We start from the raw sequence: 22,941 nt of genomic DNA, 5'->3' as shown, positions 1-22,941 counted from the left end.
TTTAAGGCTGTCCAGCCAGTCGAAAGCAACATCTGGGAGACCGAAGAAGCAGGTCTTTCCATCAATTTCCACTCACAGCCGTGCTGGGAATAACATGGCATACTTGAAACCTTTTTCTCTCAATCTTCGCTTAATGTCGAGGAAGGAGCGGCGCCTCATCTGCACTGCTCGGGTGGAGTCGGGGAAGAAGGTGATTTCCGAGTTGTCTAGATGGATTGGAGGAGCGACCCTGGCTGCTTGAAGGATTGCATCCCTGTCTCTATAGTCGAGCAGACGGGCCAGTATCGGACATGGGGGGCTCCCGGCTTTGGGCGACCCCCAGGTACCCTGTGGGCTCTCTCGACTACAAACAGTTTAGAAAGGCCCTTTGGTTGCAACTTTGTCGAGATCAGTTCCTCAATTAACAGATCGGCCGCTGGACCTTCCGATTTCTCTGGCACTCCAAGAAAGCTAATGTTATTGCGTCTCAGGCGTCCCTCATAACCATCCAGCTTGTCCTCCGTGTATCTGCGAAATGTTTGAAGCTCCCCGATATCCGTTTGGAGTTGTGAGGTGTCCTCCACAAGGCTGGCGGCAGTGATCTCGAGCTGTTTGACTTTCTCCCTATATTTTGTGAGGTCCGCTCTGATCAACGTCACCTCCGAGGACCGGGTGTCAATAGACGTGCGGACATCTACGATATCCGCCATTAGATCCTTCATGGTGGGGACTTGCTCAGCTCCGCTCTGCGATTTGTCGCTGACCCCCTTCCTCTCAGTGATGTCTGCCTTCGGACAGGTGAATCGGTCAAGTATACTTTGTTGAGACGCACGGGAGCCCTTGGCACTGGACATTTTGAGACCTCAGCAGGTCCTTAGAGTGGATATTCAGGTGCGACGTAAGACAGATTTGCCCTTGGCGAGGTCTTCTTAAGGTCTACTGTTGAGTACCAGGTCAGTGGCGGAACGAGATGGATGACGCAGATGTTCGATGAAGGCCAGGAATTGAATGCAAGCTGTGGAGGCGGGCACCTAGGGCGTCATCCGCTGTGAAGTAACTGTCTGCAGCTATCACTGCGACCGCCGCAAACCACCACTGCCTCGGAGGGTATCCCGGTCACAGGCCACAAGTTTAGCACTCAGGCCAGCCGACACCCCGGCCCAGGACACCACTAGTCGCACCGCACTCTCTCGGCAGCGGGGGATATCCATGGCGATACAGACCCATGGGTCACTGGCACGCCAAGGGAAGGTGTAGGAGCAGGGCAGATCACTTCCTGTGGCCCCAAGCAGTCGGCCACAACAACACCAATATAGGGAGACCTCCCCAAGCTCAGTCCTCGATGTACCACCATGCCTCAGCCAAAACACACATCCGATACACTCCCATTCCTTGTCGGTCCCAGGGGTCGTTTCAGCCAGTAAAGCTCAGTCCAATGGGGCAAAGAACACCTCAGTCTCTCTCAAAGCGGGCCCTTCCCAGCCTTTATTTGACAGTAGCTCACCTCCAATGCTGCCAAGTTAAAATACGCAGTCCCCCAGCAGTCTCCACTACATCGGGTGCAGGTGCGGTGCTGCCTCTCGCGCTGCACTCTAGGATCACAATCGCCTTCTAAATCCAGGCCCCAGTTCACTGCCGGGAGGCGCGGGGCCGAGGGCCGCGGGGCACTGCACTTCCCGCAGCGGTGTTCCCGGGCACAGAACAAGCCACCTTCCTGCCTTCGATGTTGCCGGGCATCGGATGTCACACACTGCCCCAGTCTCAAGCGGATCCACAGTGGGCATGACACAGAGCCACTCTGTCTGCCTCCGGCCGCCAACCTGTGCCCCCGCACGGATGTGCGATATCCCACGTCACCACGGCCCAGCTCTCTTGGGGGCGAGGTCTTCAGCTCCGCACACCAGGCGACTGTGTCACGACGGCAGGGGTGGGCTTACGGGCGAAAGCGGAGGTACTGGCCACATTTTCACTCGACCCCCCAAGGGTGGGGGAGGGGGTCTCCCACACGTCCCAGTTGTCACCGACGGCCACCTCCAGCAATCAAGGCCTCGGCTTCCTCAGTAACAGGCCAGGGCTGCCGATTATCACCGCTTCAGCCTACCGCCTCCAATTCTGCCCGGGGAAGCTTCCCTGGCATCGCTTGAGTTCCCGATTCAGGACCTGCACCTTTACATCGGATAATTACGGCGGATATACGAGGTAGGTCGGACGGGCCGCGGAGCAGCCCTAGGTTGCAGCCATATTGGTGTACTTCGAAACACGCCCTCACTTGAGATATTTGAGCATTCATGCATACAACTGTGTACAAGAAGGATTTAGGAGAATTGGGTTAACAGTCCTTTGAGTACTTTCTGGAAGAGGTGTGGCGCAGCGGCTAGGGCGACTGACTCCAGAACCCGGGGGCTCACAGTTCGATCCCCGGCGCGGGTGGCAGATCAGCCCAGCACCATGTAACTCTGGACAATAGCTCGCTTAATCTTCCTGACGGCCTCCCCAGCGCCTTAGGCTAAGTATTTGCGCTTTACATAGACTAGACATTACATTTTGCAGAACAAACCAGAACACTTTACTTGGTGATGTGCAATTGACAAATATTAGCAGAAACTTCAATTCCAAACAATGTACACTACATAGTTTTATAAGTAAACCATGTCAGTTGGAAATATTGTGGTCATTTAAATGGAAAATCTGCTGATTGAAAATAAGTTTGCTACCACTTCATGCATGTATTTATTCAAAGTGATAGTTTTTAAACTTGATTTGAGATGATTCCGCCCCGAGCCCTGATGACAAAGTGATTAATGAATTAAGAGGCAAGTCAGCGGTCAGGTGTATCCTATATGTGGCTAGATTTGTATTATATAGGGAACATAAGTTTAGTCTATTAAATCAACAAAAGTTTTTTCTACAGCAGACAAGTTGAACTCACATATTTTAAGGTGCTCTAATATGTGATGAAGAAAAAAATGGCGGCTCAGTGAATTAAAAGATTTGCATAGGATCACATCATTTGAAACCAGTGTATGGGTCAAAAGCCTTATAATTAGGTTGAGTAGATTTTTTCAGTCACTATACCTGCAGGTCTAGCAACATTATTATGATTTTTCGCAGCCTGTCTGTCCTGATAGTCTATCAGGGAGGCCATAAATAATGTGCTGGAAGGGGTCAGTACAACCACTGTGTGGCAGCGATTTCAATAGGTTGTAGCTCAATTACATACAAATGCTATGATAAAGGTGGTGCTCTAAGTGAACAAGGGTTTGCCATGGCTGATACTTGATCACGTGTTTTATTGCTAATGGCCTGGAATACTGGTGTTGTGTAACTTAAATACATTCTCCTGCTGATTATGATTGTGCTGCTTTGCTCGGAAAGATTATAAATGGGGAAAAATATGGTGCAGGAAACTGGCTGAAGCCTTAGTTACTTAGGCCAAGCCACACAGCCCCTCATACACACACCTTTGCTTTATATAGAATAGATACGCTTTAAATTATCTGGTTTGTAAAGCTCTCTAACAACCAATAGAGATGTGCAGCATACAAATGAAAATGAAACCGCTGTACGGATAACAAGAGCAACAAGCATTTGCAATGCAATAGGTCTCGCATTTACACAAGTGTTAGCTATTGGCATTGTAAATGACAATTACTTTTATTTATGTTTTTAAAATATAAATAAAAGGCATGGTCATTTACAATGCCAATAGCTTAAACTCGCGTAAATGAGAGACCTATTGCATTGCAAATGCTTGTTTTGTTTAACCGGAAAAAAAGCTGCTTGTTTTGAACTTCTTTCAAAGCCTGGTTCCCAATATTGACATCTGCTGTTACTGATATCTCCTGCCGGGAGCTGCTGGCCCAGCAAGGCAATAAGAAGCCTGCTTTGAAGGATCATAACCAATGGCAGGCAGAGCATGTGGGAAGGGGTGGGGCGAACTAAACTACCCAATCCTGAGCTTCTGATAGGAACAGTGACAAAACAAAGCACGCTGCTAAACAATTTCTTATCGCCGCCACCGAACCCCCACCCTGCACACAGAAGCACTTTACCTCCTCGGGAATCAGAATGTGGCTCCTCCCCTCCCATGCCCTAAACACATAACATCCAACACCGAGGACACCACGGCACGCCCTCTCCAAGAGACAACAACTTCCTCCCACCCCCACTAGTTTCAAGACTCCTAAAAAAGCAGCAGCGGTTGGTGGTGGGAGTAGCTGCCGGGCGGTGACGTGAGTAGGAGCAGGGTGGGGGAGAGGTAGTAATCTATGGATTATGGAGGATTACAGGAAAGTAAACATATAAATAAAGCGAATTTCGTTGCGTGCACTGCATCACATTTGGGGATGCAGTGCACGCACAGAAATGTGTTTTATTTATTTATATGTTTACTTACCTGTAATCCTCCGTAATCCATAGATTACTACCCCACACCCTGCCCCTCCCCCTCCCCCTCCACACGTCACCGCCCGCCAGCTACTCCCACCAACAATCGCTACTGCTAAAAAGTCCATGTGTATAAAGTGAGAAAACTAACAAGAGGCAGGGAAGGGGGGGAAGAACAGAGGGACGAGGAATAATGATGAGGGAAGGCGGAAGGTGGGTGAGAAAAAGAGGCAGGTAAGAACGAAAGAAAACGATGATGGTAAGGGAGGAAGGGGGCAGGGGGCAGGGAAGGGGACAAGGGGGAGGATAGATACCAACGTGGACAGGATAGCAAGCCAGATTTTAAAGTACATATGTAATAGGAGAGAAAGATACAGACGTGACAGTCAGGGGCAGAGATGTACTTCGCAGATTGTGTGTGCTCGACATTGCAGGTTCTAATATCAGCAGTATCGCTTAGCCTTATCATTCCGAAATCCTTAAAAGGAGTTCCCTTCAGTGAGATGCTATTAATAATCCTAGTATCTCGCCCCTCTTCTTCCTCATGTTTTCCTCTTTTGTTCATCTTCCCCGCCTAATGTTCCCAGGGTTCTCCAGATGCGTTCTTGGCTTTTCATCGCCCCGCCCTATCCAGTTTTTCCACTTAGTCCCTACCACCCTCCCTACATAATTCACCCCACTCTCTCTGCTGCGGCCTCCTTATCCTGTTAGTTTAGGCCCGGGCTCTTTCTGATGCAGGGCAATCATAATACGCATGCTTCCCGTCTCTCCGCGTTTTACGGTTGCTGGTGCCTTACTTTTGCTTGTGCTTCCTGAACGACGTACTTCGCATTCCTGGAGTCTTTATCCTCACTTTCATTATGAGGATTTCCGCGGGATCAGTGTTTTTGTCCAGAAGCTGAAAAAGGCTGGAATCTGTGTTCATTTTACTTCACGTTGGAACAAAAATGGGTGATGAGAAATTGAAAGGCTCTCGGGGTGTTTGTGTCAAGTCTGTGTGTGCGTGCAGAGACAGCAGAGGATCGGGTAGCAGCAGGAGCTCGGGTCTGAAAGGTGCTGCCACAGCGGGGTGTCCGGAAGGACTAAAGGGCCCCTCTGAGAATAGACGAAAGCTTTCTGAGGCCCGAGGCGGCCGCTTCATCCCCGCGATGAATCACACAGAGCCTTGTGGGATGTGCGCGCTGTGACACAGGCACACACACACCGCTCCCACGGAGCACGACAGGTGCCTCGCTGGGTGAAGGGCAGCTCAAGGCAACGCCTGTGACAGCAGTCCTGTCACCGAAGCCCGCATATCAACTACTTTCAAAGCAGCATTATCACTCCAAACAGCCCCATCCCATCTCAGAAAAATAAACGACTCCCGTCAACAAACTGCCTGCCCTTTTCGCTTTTCATTAGGTTTTCACCACTGACATCAGCCTCCCCTATCTCCGCTTGTCAACCAACTGCTCCATCCAGGCTGTTATTATCACCACAAACTACCCCATCTCACCTCTAGCAATCAATTGTTCTTCTTAAGCCCTATCGCAAAAGTTACCCTATCTTCTCTTAGTCATTGAGCTGCAGAGACAAATGCTATCTTCCCTCTCAATACTATCACCACAGACCGCCTTCCATTTCCCCACCGTCAGAAAGCCATCCTTCTCCCCTCTCAGTAGAAATCGCCACACAAACCAACCAACGGATCTTCCTCTATCAACAAACTTCCACCTTTTCCTGCACGCTCATAATCTCTGCCGCAAATAAAGACCAATAAAGATGATTCGGGTAGCTCACATCCAGCCACTCAAGAAACAAGCGCTTGCAATAGCGCTGTTTATATTTGCATTGCGCTTTCAGTGAAAGCGAAAGCACGAAGCAAAAACAAACACACAGCGCCATGTCTCCTTTTGGGATGCCCATCAGGTCTGGATCTCAGAGGCTTGTTTACATAACACACCGCGGAGATAATAAATTGCTTCATGACAGCTGTGAAGCAGGAGACCCAGTCTAGATGGGCCGTCCCAAAAAGACAAAGGGCGGTAACACAGAAGCCTCATTTTCAATGGGAAGCCACCGTTTACCATAAATGGTGACGCTACCCAATGAAAATTAGGGGTGGGGCTTCAAGCCCCCTTCTGAAATATACTCACCCACAATATGTCTTGCAGACTCGAGCAACGCATGTGCAATGCAATGGAGTGGTGTGGCTCACTGGTTAGAGGCAGCAGACCCGGAAGCAGAGGACGGCCCGGGATCAGGGTTCTATTCCCGACACGGCAGGGTCGAGGACCAGGGTCAGCGGACTCGATAATTCTTGCCTCGGTGCCTACTCTAACCAGGGATCACACTCGGCAACTCTGGGCATTAGCTTGCCTCATCTCCACAACGGCCCCCCACATACGCTGGGGATGCCTGGTTTCACCTTGGAGATACCCAGTAGGGACCATCTCAGAGGGAAAGCCAGGACGGGTTCCCCAGCGGTCTACAGCGCAGAGATACTCCTTCGGGAGTCGATTCTAGCGCTTTAGAAACCCACAATTAATTAATTAATTAATGCAATGCAGGGAACTAAAAAACAAAGATTTGTCACCCCTTACCCACATCTCAACTGAAACCTTCACTACTTTGACTTGGGCTGGATAGATGAGAGTGTCAGAGACTTAAAACTATCAGGTGAGTATAGCTCTTGTTTGACAACACAACGATTTTGAGAGCCACAACTGGACTGGAATTTCTATTCAAAAAGTCCATATGCTATGCAATTCACTTCCATGTAAAGTTCAGCTGGGCAGCATTTCAGTCACAAATGCACCACTACACATACGTCCTTGTCATCACGTTGCTTTTTGAGAGATGCTTCCTACGAGTTTACTATGGGTAAACAAAAATCTCACGATAGTTTAGGGTTTAGGCACAATAGCTTGGACGAGTTAAACTTTATAAATTACAACGAATGGCTATCAGCGAAGCATTTGACCATCTTTACACCTTAGACAGGTTGTGACGCATGTTCCTGTTAAGCAAATACATGCAAGTGTATTCTGACATGTACATATAGATAAAAGCACAGAAATGGGAAAAAGTAAAGATGGGTAAATATAAAACAATAAGAAGGCAAGTCAGTGCTTTGAGTTAGCAATAAATACATATGATACATAAAAACTATAAGCTGTGAATGCGGCACTGTATAGTAAAGAGATCATCTAACACGTTGGCGATAAATGGAATGCTTCCCGTTCCAGTATGGCGTCTGTTAATAGACACCGACTTCATAGGCCCTTAAAACTGCGTCAGCGCCATCTTGAGACGGGGAACCGCAACATCTTACTTCGCTTCGCTAGGCAGTACAAATGTGTCTGTAGGGCTCTTGCCACAAGTACTTACTGCAACTTAACAGGCCACGGGTATCGGGGTACTTGGAGTGAGAAGCGGACTTTCAGTGTTGTAGCGCGAGAGTGACGCCTGTCACAAAAATATACTGGATGAAGTCCTCTAGCACCCCTTTATAATACTACAGCCGATGCTTCCGCGAGGGGGCGGTGTCTCTCATACAGCATCCCAAATGGCCATTGAATGCCACGTGACGCGCGCAGCGTACCTGTCAAGTACTTATTGGGGCGCGAAAAGAAATACAAAAGTGGAACCTTTCCTTCCTTAACCAGTAATGTTAAGGCTACACGCTGCGTGTATTGTTTACTTTATTTGGTGGGCTCTGCAAAGCGAGCTTTACGTTCAAAACAAGTAATAACATTACGAACGTTGTAAAAGAAACGTTAAGCAACGGGCATGTGTGTGGAGGAGGCTGCAGCATCTGACTGAAGCAGTGCAGCCTCGGGAGAGCTACCAGAGCGATCCTCCGGCCCAGGACTCTCACCCCTATATGAAGAAGGCATAGCTGCCAAGGTTTCAGATTGCTTTGTGTGACATTTTAATAATTTCAGTGTATATATGAGTGACATTTCAACAAATATGAGTGACACTTTCTTGCGTGCAAAATCAAGCAATGAAGACGAGGTAAACATATCAATATCACTAATTAGACCCAAGGTCTTTAAAATGATGTATACCAGCAAAAATGGAAGGGTGCTAACATATTGTAGCCGTCATCTTAAGCAGGACTTTAGATTTGCTCCCAAAAGTCATTGTATTACACAGTAAAATATCTCAGCTGCTATAATATAAATCAGGTATTGTAGTGTGCGTTCTAGTCTACGCACGTCACGTAGGTGACGTGCGGCGGCCATGTTGGCGGATGCGCGCGCATCCAGTTCAGCGCGCCGGGAATAGAAAGGACCGGAGGTTGCCGGCCGGCGCTCCTCTACACATTCTGTAATTAACATAATAAATAATTAGTGAACCTACTACCAGCGTCCTGCTTATTATTAATATCACCAACATTACAGTGGCGACGAGGTCGGGAGGCTCCAGCCGACGATTGCAGAAGGGAGATTACACGGTCCCCCACGAGGGCAGCAGCAGGGTAGGCAGCCCCCCCAGCAGCCCAGGCACAGCGCAGAACTGCCCCACGTGGCCCAGCTAGCCAGTGGCATATGGGATACGGCGGAGCCCACTGGTACAGGAAGTCAGAGGAGCGTGGCAGAGCCAAGGCCACCCGAGAGGCGGCGCAGAGGCCGGAGAGGGCAGCGCTGAGGCCGGAGAGGCAGCACTACGCCCCAAAGTAGACGGCCCACTGCACAGACCATCCCACGTCACAGCGATTGGGAGGTACAGCGCTGGCTACCAAGGAAGAGGAGGTGGGGACCAGCTATAAGAGTCCCCAGGAGGACACCATAACGGAAGTGAAGGACAGCACCCCGGGGAGTCCCACCAGCAAGGACGGCAAAGCGACAGCGAGCAGGGAGGTGAGAATGAGCACGCCAGCAGGCTATGCAATTGCACCAGTGCAATTTCTACCGAAACCTGGGGACCCCCTGATGAAATGGGAGGACTGGAAAGAATACATTGATAATTTCATAGGGGTCCTGGAGGACGAGAATGAAGAAACATTCACCCCCCAGAGAAAGAAACGTATACTGTTACTGAACCTGGGACCGGAGGGTCTCAGGATTTACAAAAGTCTGGTGCCCAAAAAGAGAGAAGACTCCGATAAGGATGTATATGCCCATGCGTTGGAAGATCTGGATGAACGGTATCGCCCCACTATATGTGTGTCAGTGGACAGGTTTAACTTCCAGCAGAGGAAACAACGGGCTGGTGAAAACATAGAAGAATACGTGGCGGCTTTGAGGAAGTTAGCTGCCCCGTGTAAATATGCACTGTGGGAAGATGAATTCATAAAGGATCAGATTGTGATGCATACAACGAGCTCAAATGTCCAAGACAAACTATGGGCAAGCGGCGACACTACGCTCAAGGATGTAATGGTCATTGTAAAGAGGGCAGAACTCGCAAGGAGGTGCGCCGACGCAACCAAGAAAGACGTAGCCACCCCAATGATGGTTAACAGGATACAAGAGGATGACCACCGCAAGGACCAGAGAGGCAAAGACACAGCAGCCAAAGGGACAAACAGATGGCAAGGAAAGCAAACAGGCAATGACAGCAAGAAATCGTGCTACAGATGCGGCAGTTGGTCCCATGACGCACGCGATAGAAGATGTCCAGCGTTCAGAGCTAAGTGCCTACACTGTGGCATCTTAGGCCACTATGAGAAGGTGTGTAGGAAGAAACATCCCAAGGGAATGGTGAAATGCGTCGATCAAGGCGAAGAAGACCTGGAGGAGATCGCAGAGGAAGAGGTGGTTACCGTTCTATGCATTTACGACCAAGTACTGAGTGTAGAAGGGAAGAAATCCACAAAACCCATACTAGACATGTCAATGGGCGGGATCACCATCACGGTGGTGGCAGACACCGGATCCCCATTCACCATTATCCAACGTGCAGTGTGGGAAGAAACGTTCAAACCCCACTTGGGCCCAGAGTTGGAGAAATTAGACATACGGCCCGTCACTTACAATGGCGACCGTATTCCAATGGTGGGGTTCCGACGCCTGTTGTTCGAATTCAGAGGCCGATCAGCATGGTGCAAGCTGTACATTGCAGAGAAAGGACCCTCCGTCCTAGGATGGCTAGACCAGGGCGACCTAGGAATAAAGCTGGATCCAGGAGGCGAAGAACAAATATTGCTCACGGAGCAAGAGGAATGGCCGGACCTGAACAAGTGGAAGGAGAACTACCCAAAAGTGTTTGGAGGCACGGTAGGACGAATGGAAAAATTCCAACACAAGATTGTGCTCAAGGAAGGGGCCACCCCGGTAGCTCACAAGGTGAGGAATGTACCGATCGCGGTGAGAGACGCGGTCCAGAAAGAGCTCCAAGAGTTAGAAAAGAAGGGAATAATAGAACCCATAACATGTGCAGAATGGTTGGCGCCCTTAGTGGTCGTAATGAAGCCAAATGGGAAGGTCCGGCTCTGTGTGGACCTGAGAGAACTGAATAAGAATATTGTGGTGGAGAAATTTCCCCTCCCCAGAATCGAAGAAATGTTGGCAAAGACCAGAGGAGTAAGGTGGTACTCCACCATTGACTTGACATCGGCCTATCACCAAATAGCACTCCACCGGACAGTAAAAGTCTCACATCCTTTATCACCCCGTTTGGGTGCTACCAGTTCTGTCGTATGCCATTTGGGCTGGCCTCGGCGGCCGCAGTTTTCCAGAAAATGATGCACCAACTATTCAGGGACTGCAAGGACGTCCAGTATTTCCAGGACGACATCCTGGTGATGGGGCGTGACAGACAGGACCATGATCTCAAGCTGAGGAATGTGTTACAAACACTGGAGAACAAGGGCCTTACAGCGGAGTGGACAAAGTGCCGGTTGGGCCTACAATCGGTAACATAACTAGGACATGAGATCGGACAACAAGGTGTTACACCCAAGTCTGAAAACGTGAAGGCCATCGCGGATGCACCGCCCCCCAGGAACAAGGAAGAGGTCAGGTCGTTCTTGGGGATGGCGGAGTACTACAGCAAATTCGTGGTACACTTCGCCTCTAAGACCCACAACATGAGGCTGCTAACCAGGGAAAGCACTGTGTTCCAGTGGACACCAGAAGCCCAAGCAGAGTTCGAGACTATCAAAAAGGACGTCATAGGAGCAGTTCCTCTCAAGGGTTACGATCCACAAGGCACCACCGTACTGACGACTGACGCCAGTGACAGGGGCCTGGGCGCTGTACTCATGCAAACCAGAGAAAGAGGGGAAATGGAGACAATAAGTTTTGCATCCAGAGCATTGACGGACACAGAGAGGAAATACAGCGTGATCGAGAAGGAGATGTTGGCGGTGGTATGGGCCATGACGAGATTCCGGCAGTTTCTGTGGGGAACACGTTTCCTACTCAAAACAGATCACAAGCCATTAGTGAAGGTGCTAACATCGAGTGGACACGCCAGTGCCACCCCCAGGATATCCAAAATGTCCCTAAAACTACTCGAGTTCAGGTATGACGTGGAGTATATTCCTGGGAACCGGAACCGAGTAGCGGATTACCTGAGTAGATCATCCGCCATGGAGTCTGGAGAAGAAAACCCTGCAGACGGGGGAGAGTTGGTAGCCCTCATAGAAGACCAAGAGAGATTAATCAGCCAACAAGAATGGACAGAGTCATATGAGGAGGACACCGACTTGAAGGAAGTAAAGGTGCACATTGTACAAGGATGGCCAGATAAAAGGAACGTGAAGGCGAGCCTCAAACCGTACTACGAAGTGCGGGAAGAACTGTCGGTAGGAGACAAGGGGGTATTCGTCTACAGAGGAGACAAGGTGATTCCCCCAAGGAACCTTACGTCAAAACTCTTGGATCTGTTACATGAGGGACACCTGGGAATAGGAAAACTCAAGGCGAGAGCAAAACAGAACTACTGGTGGCCCGGCATGGACATAAGGGCCGAGAGGCATGTCAGGGAATGTCCACAATGTCAACGGGCAGACAAGACTTTAAAACCTCTGAGGCCAGCGATAGGGAAATTCGACCTTCCTTCCAACCTGTGGGAAGAACTATCAGTGGACATTTTGGGACCTGTCCTAGATGACCAAGGCACACAGAAGTATGTGTGCGTACTCATGGACCGATATTCAAAGTGGCCGGAGTTGAGAGTGGACGAATCCATGGACACGGAGAACATCATAAAGTTCCTGTCAGAGACCTTCACCAGGGAAGGTATACCCAAATCGATCTTGAGTGACAATGGGCCCCAATTCACGTCGGATAGGTGGAACAAATTCATGCAAAGAAATGGCATCACGGTCAAACACACGGCAATATACCATCCGGCTGGTAACGGCCTAGTGGAGCGATTTAACAGGGTAGTGATGGGAGCTATACAAGCCGCCATATCAAGTGAACAAAATTGGGAGAAGGCACTGGAGAACATGGTGTGGGCCTACAGAATAACCCCCACTGGCACGGGGTATAGCCCATTCCAAATCCTGAGGGGGCGCGAACCATTCACGCATGACAACAGGATCTGGAAGGAAAAGATCGTCACCAGTGAATGGTCCCCCGCGATGGTGCGGGCCAACCTGGAAAGAGCACAGACAATTTACAGCAATCATTACAATAAACGAAGAAACGTTAGAAGGACCAGCCTGGAAGTAGGAGAGTGGGTGCGAGTGAAGTTGGCCACTCTACAGAAGAAAGGAGACAGCAAGTACAGCAAACCGATGCAAGTGGTGGAAGTGTACGATCGAGCGGCCCTGCTGAGTGACGGGAATGTGTGGTCCCAGGACCGCATGGCCAGGTGCAATAAAGTTTTGGGCTGGGAGCAACATGGAACTGAAGGGGAAGACACCAATGATTCGAACGAAGAGAGGAGACAAGGTACTGGTGAGCAACAAGATGGAGTAGGAGCTGGGACGGAAAGAGAAGATGAAGAGAATGGGAGTCAAGGAACAGGAATGGACATATCGGAGAGAAGCATGAATGAAGGCGGAGCGATGAGTGAAGGAGCAGAAGGCCATGAAAGGCACAACCAAGAGACCATGGAGAACCCGATCAGGATAACGAGGAGTGGAAGGCAGGTGGTAAGACCTTCCAGATTTCGAGATTTCGAGTTGGACACTGAACTGTAAGTGACTCAGCTAAGTTTGGGAAAAAGGGGAGATATGTAGTGTGCGTTCTAGTCTACGCACGTCACGTAGGTGACGTGCGGCGGCCATGTTGGCGGATGCGCGCGCATCCAGTTCAGCGCGCCGGGAATAGAAAGGACCGGAGGTTGCCGGCCGGCGCTCCTCTACACATTCTGTAATTAACATAATAAATAATTAGTGAACCTACTACCAGCGTCCTGCTTATTATTAATATCACCAACATTACAGGTATCTAGAGCCACTGTAGCTGACTTCGCTGCCCAGCCTGTAGAGGCACCATTTCAGCGTAGCCCGAGGAAACAAGCAGTGAGCTACAGGCTCAGGCTAACGCACAGGTCTTCAAACTGTGGGGCGCGCCCCCTTGAGGTGGCGTGGATGGGTTCCCAGCGGGGGTGCAAAGTCTTCTGCAAGCACATGTAAATGAAGACGCCTGGAAGTGCAGCAATATTTATTTGCTGCATTTCCAGGCTGTCTTCATTTACTCCTGATGGAGCGAGATGCAGAGTAAAATTTTATTCTGACTCGCAAAGTTAAACTTCCATAATTAAATAACCGTATTAATGAGTTTGTAATGAAATGTATTAATCAACCTAGTTTAAAATGCATTTACACGACACAAGGGACTAACTCATGTGCTCAATGTTGCAACTGCAAGTACGTGGAAAATAATAAACTAACCTTGTCTATTGTCTTTGTCAGTATTAAATGCGGCTGTTTAATTAATGGCATGTGCTTATTTGTGTGTGCTTATGTTATGTCTTTTTGTGACAAAAACGCATAAAAGAGTTCCAGTAGTTCGTGAAGAAGAAGGTAGATATGAAATGCAGCTTTGTGTGCTCAGCTAGGTAACATAAATTAACGGGTTAATAATTAGCAAAGGGGGTGGGTAACAGAATGAAACTTAATTCTTTAATTAATTAATGTTTTGTGTTTGTTTAAATGACAGTTTCGAAAAGGAGGCCTAGGGCCTATATAGTCGGTGTTTGGAATCCTGTCGTGAAGAGCCAAAGCACAAAGAAGTGGAAAGTTTTGCCACAATGACGTTTAACGGAAAAATAAAATAAATGAACAGTGCTAAACGTGCTCTCGAAGTGACGGATTCAAGGACAGGATGCGGCAAGTTTGCCAAGCTAAGGAAGTAACGGACTGTTACTTGTGAAAATGTTGCATTTCTGAGGAAGCCAAAAGTCATGTATTATGTTGGACAATAGAGTCGAAGAAGAGGCTCGATTTTAGGTTGGAAACGTGATGACCTGACATCAGTCAGCCAATGAGGACTCTGGATGGTAAAAGAAAGTATACTTTTTAGTGAAGATTAGCTAGTTAGAAAAGTATAAAACCTAGCCCCATGGGCAGGAGGGCGCTTCTGCTTCTCGCTTTCCGATTCCTGAAGGGCGTGTCGTGCTGTTGGACATTTTGGCGCACGTAAGGACAGCAGTCTTTAATGACTATTCTTTTTAAGTGGATCGAGTTTTAGACAGGGAAATAGAACTTAGGAGATGGAAACTGTTTATTTTACTTAATTCATGATAACTGGTTTTGCTTTGAAATGCCAGTCTAATATGCTTTTTCCTCAATAAAATGCTGCTAATAATTTGCTAATAAAATAAAGATTTAATCGAAAATGCTCTTTCTTTGAATAATCAAGTAAATAAATAAGATTTTGAAATGACAAGCTGGTCTTGTTTATTCATGGTCTTGTTACCATCAGTTGATCCATTTGCCTTAGTGACTTAATTAAAAATGATAAATGTTTAAAACCATGGTAAGAAACGTTATACTGGAGAGGCGCTAGGGGGCGCACAGCGGAATGGCTGCCTGATCGAGCAGCTCCGCCGGGCGGATCAGACCAACACGTTATAGGGTTGTTAAAACGTCACCCTTACCAAATTGAAGCATGCGGGGGTGAATAGGAACCTCAAATGCACGATCGGAGCAACTTCAAAAGCAGCGGCGGGCTCCCTTTTCAGCTGAATCGGCTCCGGTAGGCGAACGGGAGACCAGCGATGGCATGGCGGCTGGCCGGCCGGATCGGCGCTGAGTTCTGTGCATTTGCCGTGCACCACATGCCTGCCTGAACTGCATCGCCGGCCTTGTCTGGCAATAAGCAGAAAGAGGTGAGCGGCCCAACCGTGATGACCTCTGATATACACATACGAGGGGAGGCTGACCCGGCAGATGTCCAGCGCGCAAAATGGCGGCGCCGATAGTGCTACAATGGCGGTTCTCACAGACACCTAAAGCCGCTACGAAGTCAAACACACCAAGGTATGGCTCCTGTATCTCCTAGTGTTTATACAGTACATCGGCAAGATCTCCCCACGCGGCTCTGTCACGTTTATGACTTTTGGCTATGTGATTACACCATGGAACTGTCCGCTCGCAAGATGGCGGCGCCCATACCTCCCGTAACACTCCGGCTGTAGGCTGCTCTCTCTTGCACTGTTTACACCGCATCGGTATTTTTAAAACCAGACCAGTCGGTTCAGCTGACCACAGAGAACTTGTGTGTCTGTCCCGTTAAGCTCGCACTTCAGATTTGCCGGCAATACCAATATCGCACCTCTGCCCCTCCCCCAACGCTTGCATGGTGGTCGATAACAACGAGTCTTGATCAGACATTCACAGTATCCCTGGCACCGACCTACCGCCCCTGCTCACTGACCTATGGCTCTATCACCACTTGTATGACCTGAACACTGCGGGATTACCCGCGATCTACGGGAGCGAGTGACCTACACGAGGAGAGCTTTACTGCACCAGGTAGCGCGGACTGCCGTTACGCGTGCGGTGTGACCTGAACTTAAATACCCACACCGAAGGTAGCTTTCCACTGTCCTACCTGCATCACCCATACGCTCCATTGCGCCCTTGGAAGGTGGCAAGTGTTACTGAATTTTCTGAATATTCTCGGTAGGTGGCCGGGAGCGACCGACGTCGCTGCATGATCCCCCACACCTCACAAGACCTCACCAGTGGAAACTAGTACCGGTCATTGCTGTACCCCACCTGGTGCTTCACCTGTATTCAGCAAATATGGGCAAACCGGACAGACAGCAATCCAAAATAAACTTTGAGGCACGCAAAACCCCAAAAGGTCAGACGGAGCCGGTAGACGAAGACACAGCATCAGGAAGCTCAGAAGAATGCAATATGGTGGACATTCTCAAGGCCATTAAAACCAACCTTCAAGACATCAACGGCAAACTAGACAATTTGACAGGTCGAATGGATAGAATGCATGCCAAAATGGAGCAACATGGGGAGAGGCTGGACGACGCTGAAAAACGCATATCCACGGTGGAAGATGACACGCATACCACCACCACCAAATGCACAGGCATGGAGAAGGTCCTGGAAGTAATCAGAGTTAAGGCGGAGGAGTTGGAAGCGCGGTCGCGTCGCAACAACATACGCATCGCAGGCCTTCCCGAGACGACCAACACGGGACGCATGGAGCCATATGTCGAACAGTTATGCAAGGATGTCTTTGGAGAGGATTCCATGTCTTCTCTTTTCATCATCGAACGGGCACATAGGTCTTTGGCGCCCAAACCTCCAATAGGCGCAACTCCTCGGCCCATAATCGCCCGTGTCTTAAACTATAGAGACAGAGACACCATCCTACGACTCGCGAAGGAAAAAGGCACCATCACCTACCAAGGTAATAAATTAGACTTTTACCCAGAGCACACATACGCGGTGCAACAGGCAAGAAAATAATTCAACACCGCCAAAGCCAAGCTTCGAGACCTGCACATACCATATGCCATGCTCTATCCGGCACGTCTATGCGTCACATGGGAGGAGAAGCCAATCTTCCTGACAACCCCCAAAGCAGCCATGGACTTCATTAAAAAGGTGGTGTCCAAGAGTAAAAAGGTGAACAACAGGGAGAACCCACCAGAATCTGAGTAAAGGTAAGGTGACGAACTACTAATTTGCAATGTGGGATGTGCATATTATCGTACACTGGATACCTTGCTGAATTACCTCCCCCCAGAATCAGACGGGCTAGCCTGCAGGTTTATGTACATTCAGCGACCACTGACAAATGGACAATACCTGCTTGGGCTGAACTTATGAGACACACCGCCACGTCATCATGCAGTCATGGCACGTGTAACGTCACCCTAGCACTGATACTGTGAACCACGTGTGGCCTTGATCTGAGGAAAGAAGCAGAGACAACCCGATGCAGAGAGTACAGAGAGGTGACTTAAAGCTAAAATGGGGAATTCCTCACACGGTCACAGTTGCAGACTTTGGTGTAGATGGGGTCCCAGGAGCACCCTATCCATTTGCTGCTGGATTATTTGTTAAACTTTCAACCTACACTCTGCATTTATATGCTATGATCTGCCCCCATCCTTTCAGTAGGGTGGTGGAAGTGTATCCCTGGCGGACCTCCACATGGGAGATCCCCACAAAGTTATGGTTACCGAGCAAGTTACTAGGGGTACATGGCTTTGGCAAAATTGGGTTGCTGAAGTGGGTGGGTATGGGGCAAGTTGGGGTTTTGTTAAACCGACAATACCAGGGCATTTGAGATGCATTGCTAATTCCCGAAGTGTGTATCGAGTACAAGATAACCATTCTCATCTGTATTTTGTAATAAGTACTGTGCCTACTGATTTTCTGATGAGATTTGTACAGTTATATTTCACACCACTGTTACGTTATGGCTAGAAATAGTGATTTAAACCTGTTAACTTGGAACGTGCGGGGCATCATTAATCCTAAAAAGACTAGACAGATCTTCGCAGGTTTGGATAGGCATCACATAGACATTGCATTACTGCAAGAAACACATATAGCTCCAACTATGTGCAGGAAGATTGGGACGAGATGGGCTGAATCTTGTTACTCTTCCACATATTCATCTTACTCCAGGGGGGTAATGACATTGGTCAGAAAAGGTGTTAACTACAAAATCAACTGATCCATTTCAGACCCCAATGGTAGATATGTGATTGTATCTGGAATGCTGCGTGGACAGCCCCTAACACTGGTAAATGTCTATGGCCCGAATGTGGACTCCCCTGAATTCTTTCAGGAGCTTTGGAATCATATGATGGAATTCACTTACACAAACATTATATGGGAGGGGGATTTCAACGTTGCATTGAATGACACGCTAGATCGTTCTGGAACCTCCATGGAACCACATAAACGAGCTAGGGGTAAGATACGAGACATAATGGATAATTATCCTCTACAGAATATCTGGAGAGTCAAGAACCCGGAAGTGACTGCTGCCACTCACATAAATGCAATGCACGGTAGCTGGTCCAGGATAGACTACTGGTCGGGTTCTGATAATGTGTTGTTGTGGACGAAAACTCTCACTACACTACCTAGGACTATATCGGACCACAATCCGATCGTGTTACAGGTACAAATGCCGCACTACACGCCCCCACAATTTAGTTGGAGATTCAATGTCAAAGCACTTCTAGACCCCCTATATGCGGACAAAATTGCTACAGCTATCAAAGAATACTTCCAATTTAATGTGGCGTCGGTCGAAGACCCGGGCATACTCTGGGAGGCTTTTAAGGTGACTCTGCGGGGTGTTTGTATTAGCACTAAAGTGGGGATATTGCGAGATATCAGAGATCAGATAGAGAAATGTGAAGTTAAAATAAGAGCACTTGAAATGGAATATGAAAGGACACAAGATGTCACTATTCTGGGTGACCTCAGAAAGGCATTCACTGAACATCAAACGTATGCCGCTGATGAACTAAAATATGTTACTAAACGACCTTTAGCCAAACAGTATGGGGAGGGTGGAAGGCCAGGTAGAGTGCTTGCATCGAAAATCTGCGAGGGTAAGGCAACACAATCTGTGACACAAATCCGGGACGCAGAGGGCACACTACTGACACAACCGGAAGATATACTCCGCTGCTTTGTAGATAGCTATAGCGCATTGTACACATCCAAGCAAACACCACCCCCGGAAGAAACGTTTGAATATTTACACGATATTGCCATTGCCTGGCTGTCCGACCGGCAGCGTGAATACTTAGCGATGCCCATCACAGTAGAAGAGGTGACAGACATCATACGCTCACTACCAAATGGAAAGGCACCCGGTCCAGATGGGTATACCTGTGAGTTTTACAAAACATACGCAGACACTTTGGCACCACATCTAGTCGCCATGTACGGAAATGCCTTTGATCAAGCCACATTACCACCATCTCTGCGAGAAGCTGTACTGATAGCACTCCTGAAACCCAACAAAGACCCAAACCTCTGTGACTCCTACCGTCCTTTATCACTGCTGAATGTGGACTCGAAAATACTGGCCAAAATTCTGGCGGTCAGATTACAGCCCTTGATGACTAATTTGATATTGCCAGACCAGGCTGGGTTCATACCCACAAGGGCAACCTCCCACAACACTAGAACATTGTTTGCAATGTCCCATTATTTAACCCCTGACACTAAGGCGGTGGCGGTTAAGCTCGATGCCGCCAAGGCATTCGATTCGATTGAATGGCCATATCTGCTCAATATACTCCAACGCATGGGCTTTCCCTCACGATTCATAACATGGATATCGCTCCTTCACACTAACCCTGTAGCCAGGGTACGTGTGAATGGCTACATTTCAAACCCATTTTACATCAAACGAGGCACAAGGCAGGGATGCCTTCTCTCACCCTTGCTATTTGCGCTTGCGTTAGAGCCGCTTGCATGCATCATTAGACAATCGCACAATCATTCAGCTCTACATTTCCTGAGTCGCCCATTGCATATATCCATGTTTGCGGATGACATGCTGTTATACATTAGAGACCCCGACCAGAATATGAACCCGGTACTACGCGAATACATTAAATTTGGCAGACACTCTGGCTTACAGATCAATTGGGAGAAATCATCTATAATTCCACTTACGGACACCACGTCACAACATGCCACGGATTTCCCACTAGATTGGCAAACTGACCCGATCCGATATTTAGGGATATGGTACAGCAGAGACCCTGAAGAAATTATCCGCACAAACTATGGTAGAGTGCAGGATAAGATGACGGAACAAATCGACCGGTGGATACAACTGCCACTATCGTTGGCAGATCGTATTGCCATAGTAAAAATGAATATCCTCCCCAAGCTCTTATACCTATTTAACAATATACCGATCACACCCCCGAAAGCAGTGTTCAAAAACATAACCTCGCTGGTTCTCAAACTCATATGGGCGGGTAAACAAGCACGCATAGATTTACAGACATTGACTTTACCCTATGAAAAAGGTGGCTTTTGTGTGCCGGACTTTTATGTATACTAGCTCTGTGCCCAGGCACAGTATGCCACATACTGGTACCATGCGGTTCCTTATTTAACACACACAGCGGTGGAGGAAGGGGACGCCATTCCAATACCGCTGACCGCAGTAATTACGCATAAACGCCCGCCATTACACACGGCAGATATCTACACGGTTGACACAACTGCGGCCGCTTGGAGGTCACTTGGCCGGTTGGCGCACAAAGCACCACTTTATGCACCAGCATTACCGTTGCACCACCATCCCCAGATCTCTGTCGCTAGCGAGCAAGTAGGTATGGGTCTCCTAAAACAGGCCGGCATTGACACATTTGGGGACCTCTATCATGACGGCGTCTTCAGGACCATAGACGATCTGTCTTATATTAGCAATCAAACCACACTGTTCCGTTTCACATATTATAGATTACAAAGAGCGGTCCGTGATCTATACCCGAACTATCCGACAGAACCCCCCTGCTTGGAAACATTACAGTGCATCATCACCTCCTCAAATTCAACTCACCTAGTTTCCCGATTGTACAAAACAGCCCAAAGCGAGATCCCATTCACTTCCACTAAAGCATGGACGCGCTGGAATGAGGCATTACCAGACCCACTATCTGAAAGAGAATGGTACACTACATGCGCACTGATTAAGTTACTCACTCCTAATGGTAATTTACGCATCCTACATCTAAAGTATCTCCACCAATAATACCACACCCCATTACGTCTCCATAAATTTGGGCTACGAGAGGATGCTAGATGTAAGCGTTGTGGGGAACAGGACGCAGCCTTTGTACACCTGGCCTGGTCCCGCCCGAAAATACAGGACTACTGGGGGCAAGTAACCGCAATGCTTCAGAAAATGGTGGGGGTAGAGATTGAATGCTCTATAAAGGTGTGCTTAGTAGGTCTGATCCCCGGGGTGAAAGCCGGGAAACGTAAGTACTGTGCAATTTCTCTGCTTTTAGCCAAAAGGCAAATATCTCAGTGTTGGGGAGGCACAAGAGTACCAGACACGAAACAATGGCTGAAAGATCTTGCGCAATGCAGAACTCAACTGCTGACTTATGAAGAGGAGCTACCAGCTAGATCTAGGCCAAAAGACTATTGGACTTATTTAACGATTTATTTGCAGAATGTGGATGCCTCCGAAACGCTGTGAACTTTACTACAACGTGCACCAAGTTGCTTTGGGTTTAATACGCGATACATGTGCACTAACTTGATGCTACTTTATAAACTGTACTGAATATAACATTGACTCATCGATATCATACATGTTGGGATGAAGGATGCGGAAATGTACTGGTATTTGTTGTATTACCATTTTCGATGGTTGTACTTCTTTGTTTCTGAAAATCAATAAACAGAATAAAAAAAAAAAAGAAACGTTATACTGCAGTTGTATATAAATGTGTAAATAGTTAGTGAATAGAAATGATTAATTAGGTCACATGATTCAGTCGCTCAAAAATTGTCTCGTTGGTTTATGGGCCTTGGTAAGTGATTTATGATTGATGGTGAGTATTGTGGAGATTGGTAGCGTTGGTGAGACAGTTTTTCATTAGGAGCGCTGGATCACTCCGAAGCCCTCAGAGTGCTGTGGGGCCAGTGGGTGTGCGGCAGGGGGCTCGGCTGAGCAGTGTCTGGAGTCTTATTAAGACTCCAGCACGGGGCTTAGTTTTTTTTTTCCAGTACCCCCTGGGCCCCGACTTTGCCTATTCTTTACATTTGTATTTTAAATTTACCTCTTGTGGTAATTGTATTGTGCCTGTAAGTAAGACAAGACGCTGTATGGTGTTCCAACGTTATATATTAATATCCTTATATCTTTACGGAGAGCGCCGAGCATGCTGCTGTCTGCTAGGAGCACCAGCACTCTATCGCACTTGTCAGCGCGACCCCAAGATGGCCGCCGTTCACGCTACGTGGTTACGTAGCGGGAACACTAGACCGCACACTACATATCTCCCCCTTTTGTATCATAAATAATGAAGTAGTCTCAGGTGTTACTTTCTATCTCCCATCTCATAGTCCCGGTACTTAGAAGGTCTCATAATCACTCTGCCCCCCCTGGTTCGTCTTACCGGGGTGGAAGTCACTTCTCTCCCGCAGATCATTGTGGGGTCCATCTCTTTTCCTTCTTGGGTGCTCGGACCTGCTCTGCCACTAGGCTC

At 48.3% G+C, this 22,941-nt stretch overlaps 1 protein-coding gene across 2 annotated transcripts in view; it reads right to left on the bottom strand.

Annotated features, from left to right (window-relative positions):
- Positions 1-7,894, bottom strand: part of CHID1 (chitinase domain containing 1) — a 1,625,859-nt gene extending 1,617,965 nt beyond the window's left edge. The window contains exon 1 of one of the 2 annotated variants that reach the window (XM_078684035.1): positions 7,735-7,894. The gene's annotated coding sequence lies outside the window, so the exon portion shown is untranslated. The remainder of the gene's footprint in view (positions 1-7,734) is intronic. The other variant, XM_078684036.1, reaches the window with a different exon arrangement.
- Positions 7,895-22,941: the final 15,047 nt, after the last annotated feature.

Source organism: Lissotriton helveticus, chromosome 3_1 (assembly GCF_964261635.1).
Source record: "Lissotriton helveticus chromosome 3_1, aLisHel1.1, whole genome shotgun sequence".
Lineage (NCBI taxonomy): Eukaryota > Metazoa > Chordata > Amphibia > Caudata > Salamandridae > Lissotriton > Lissotriton helveticus.
Note: the sequence above shows the minus strand (reverse complement) of the source record. Positions and strands in the feature narration are given on the sequence as shown.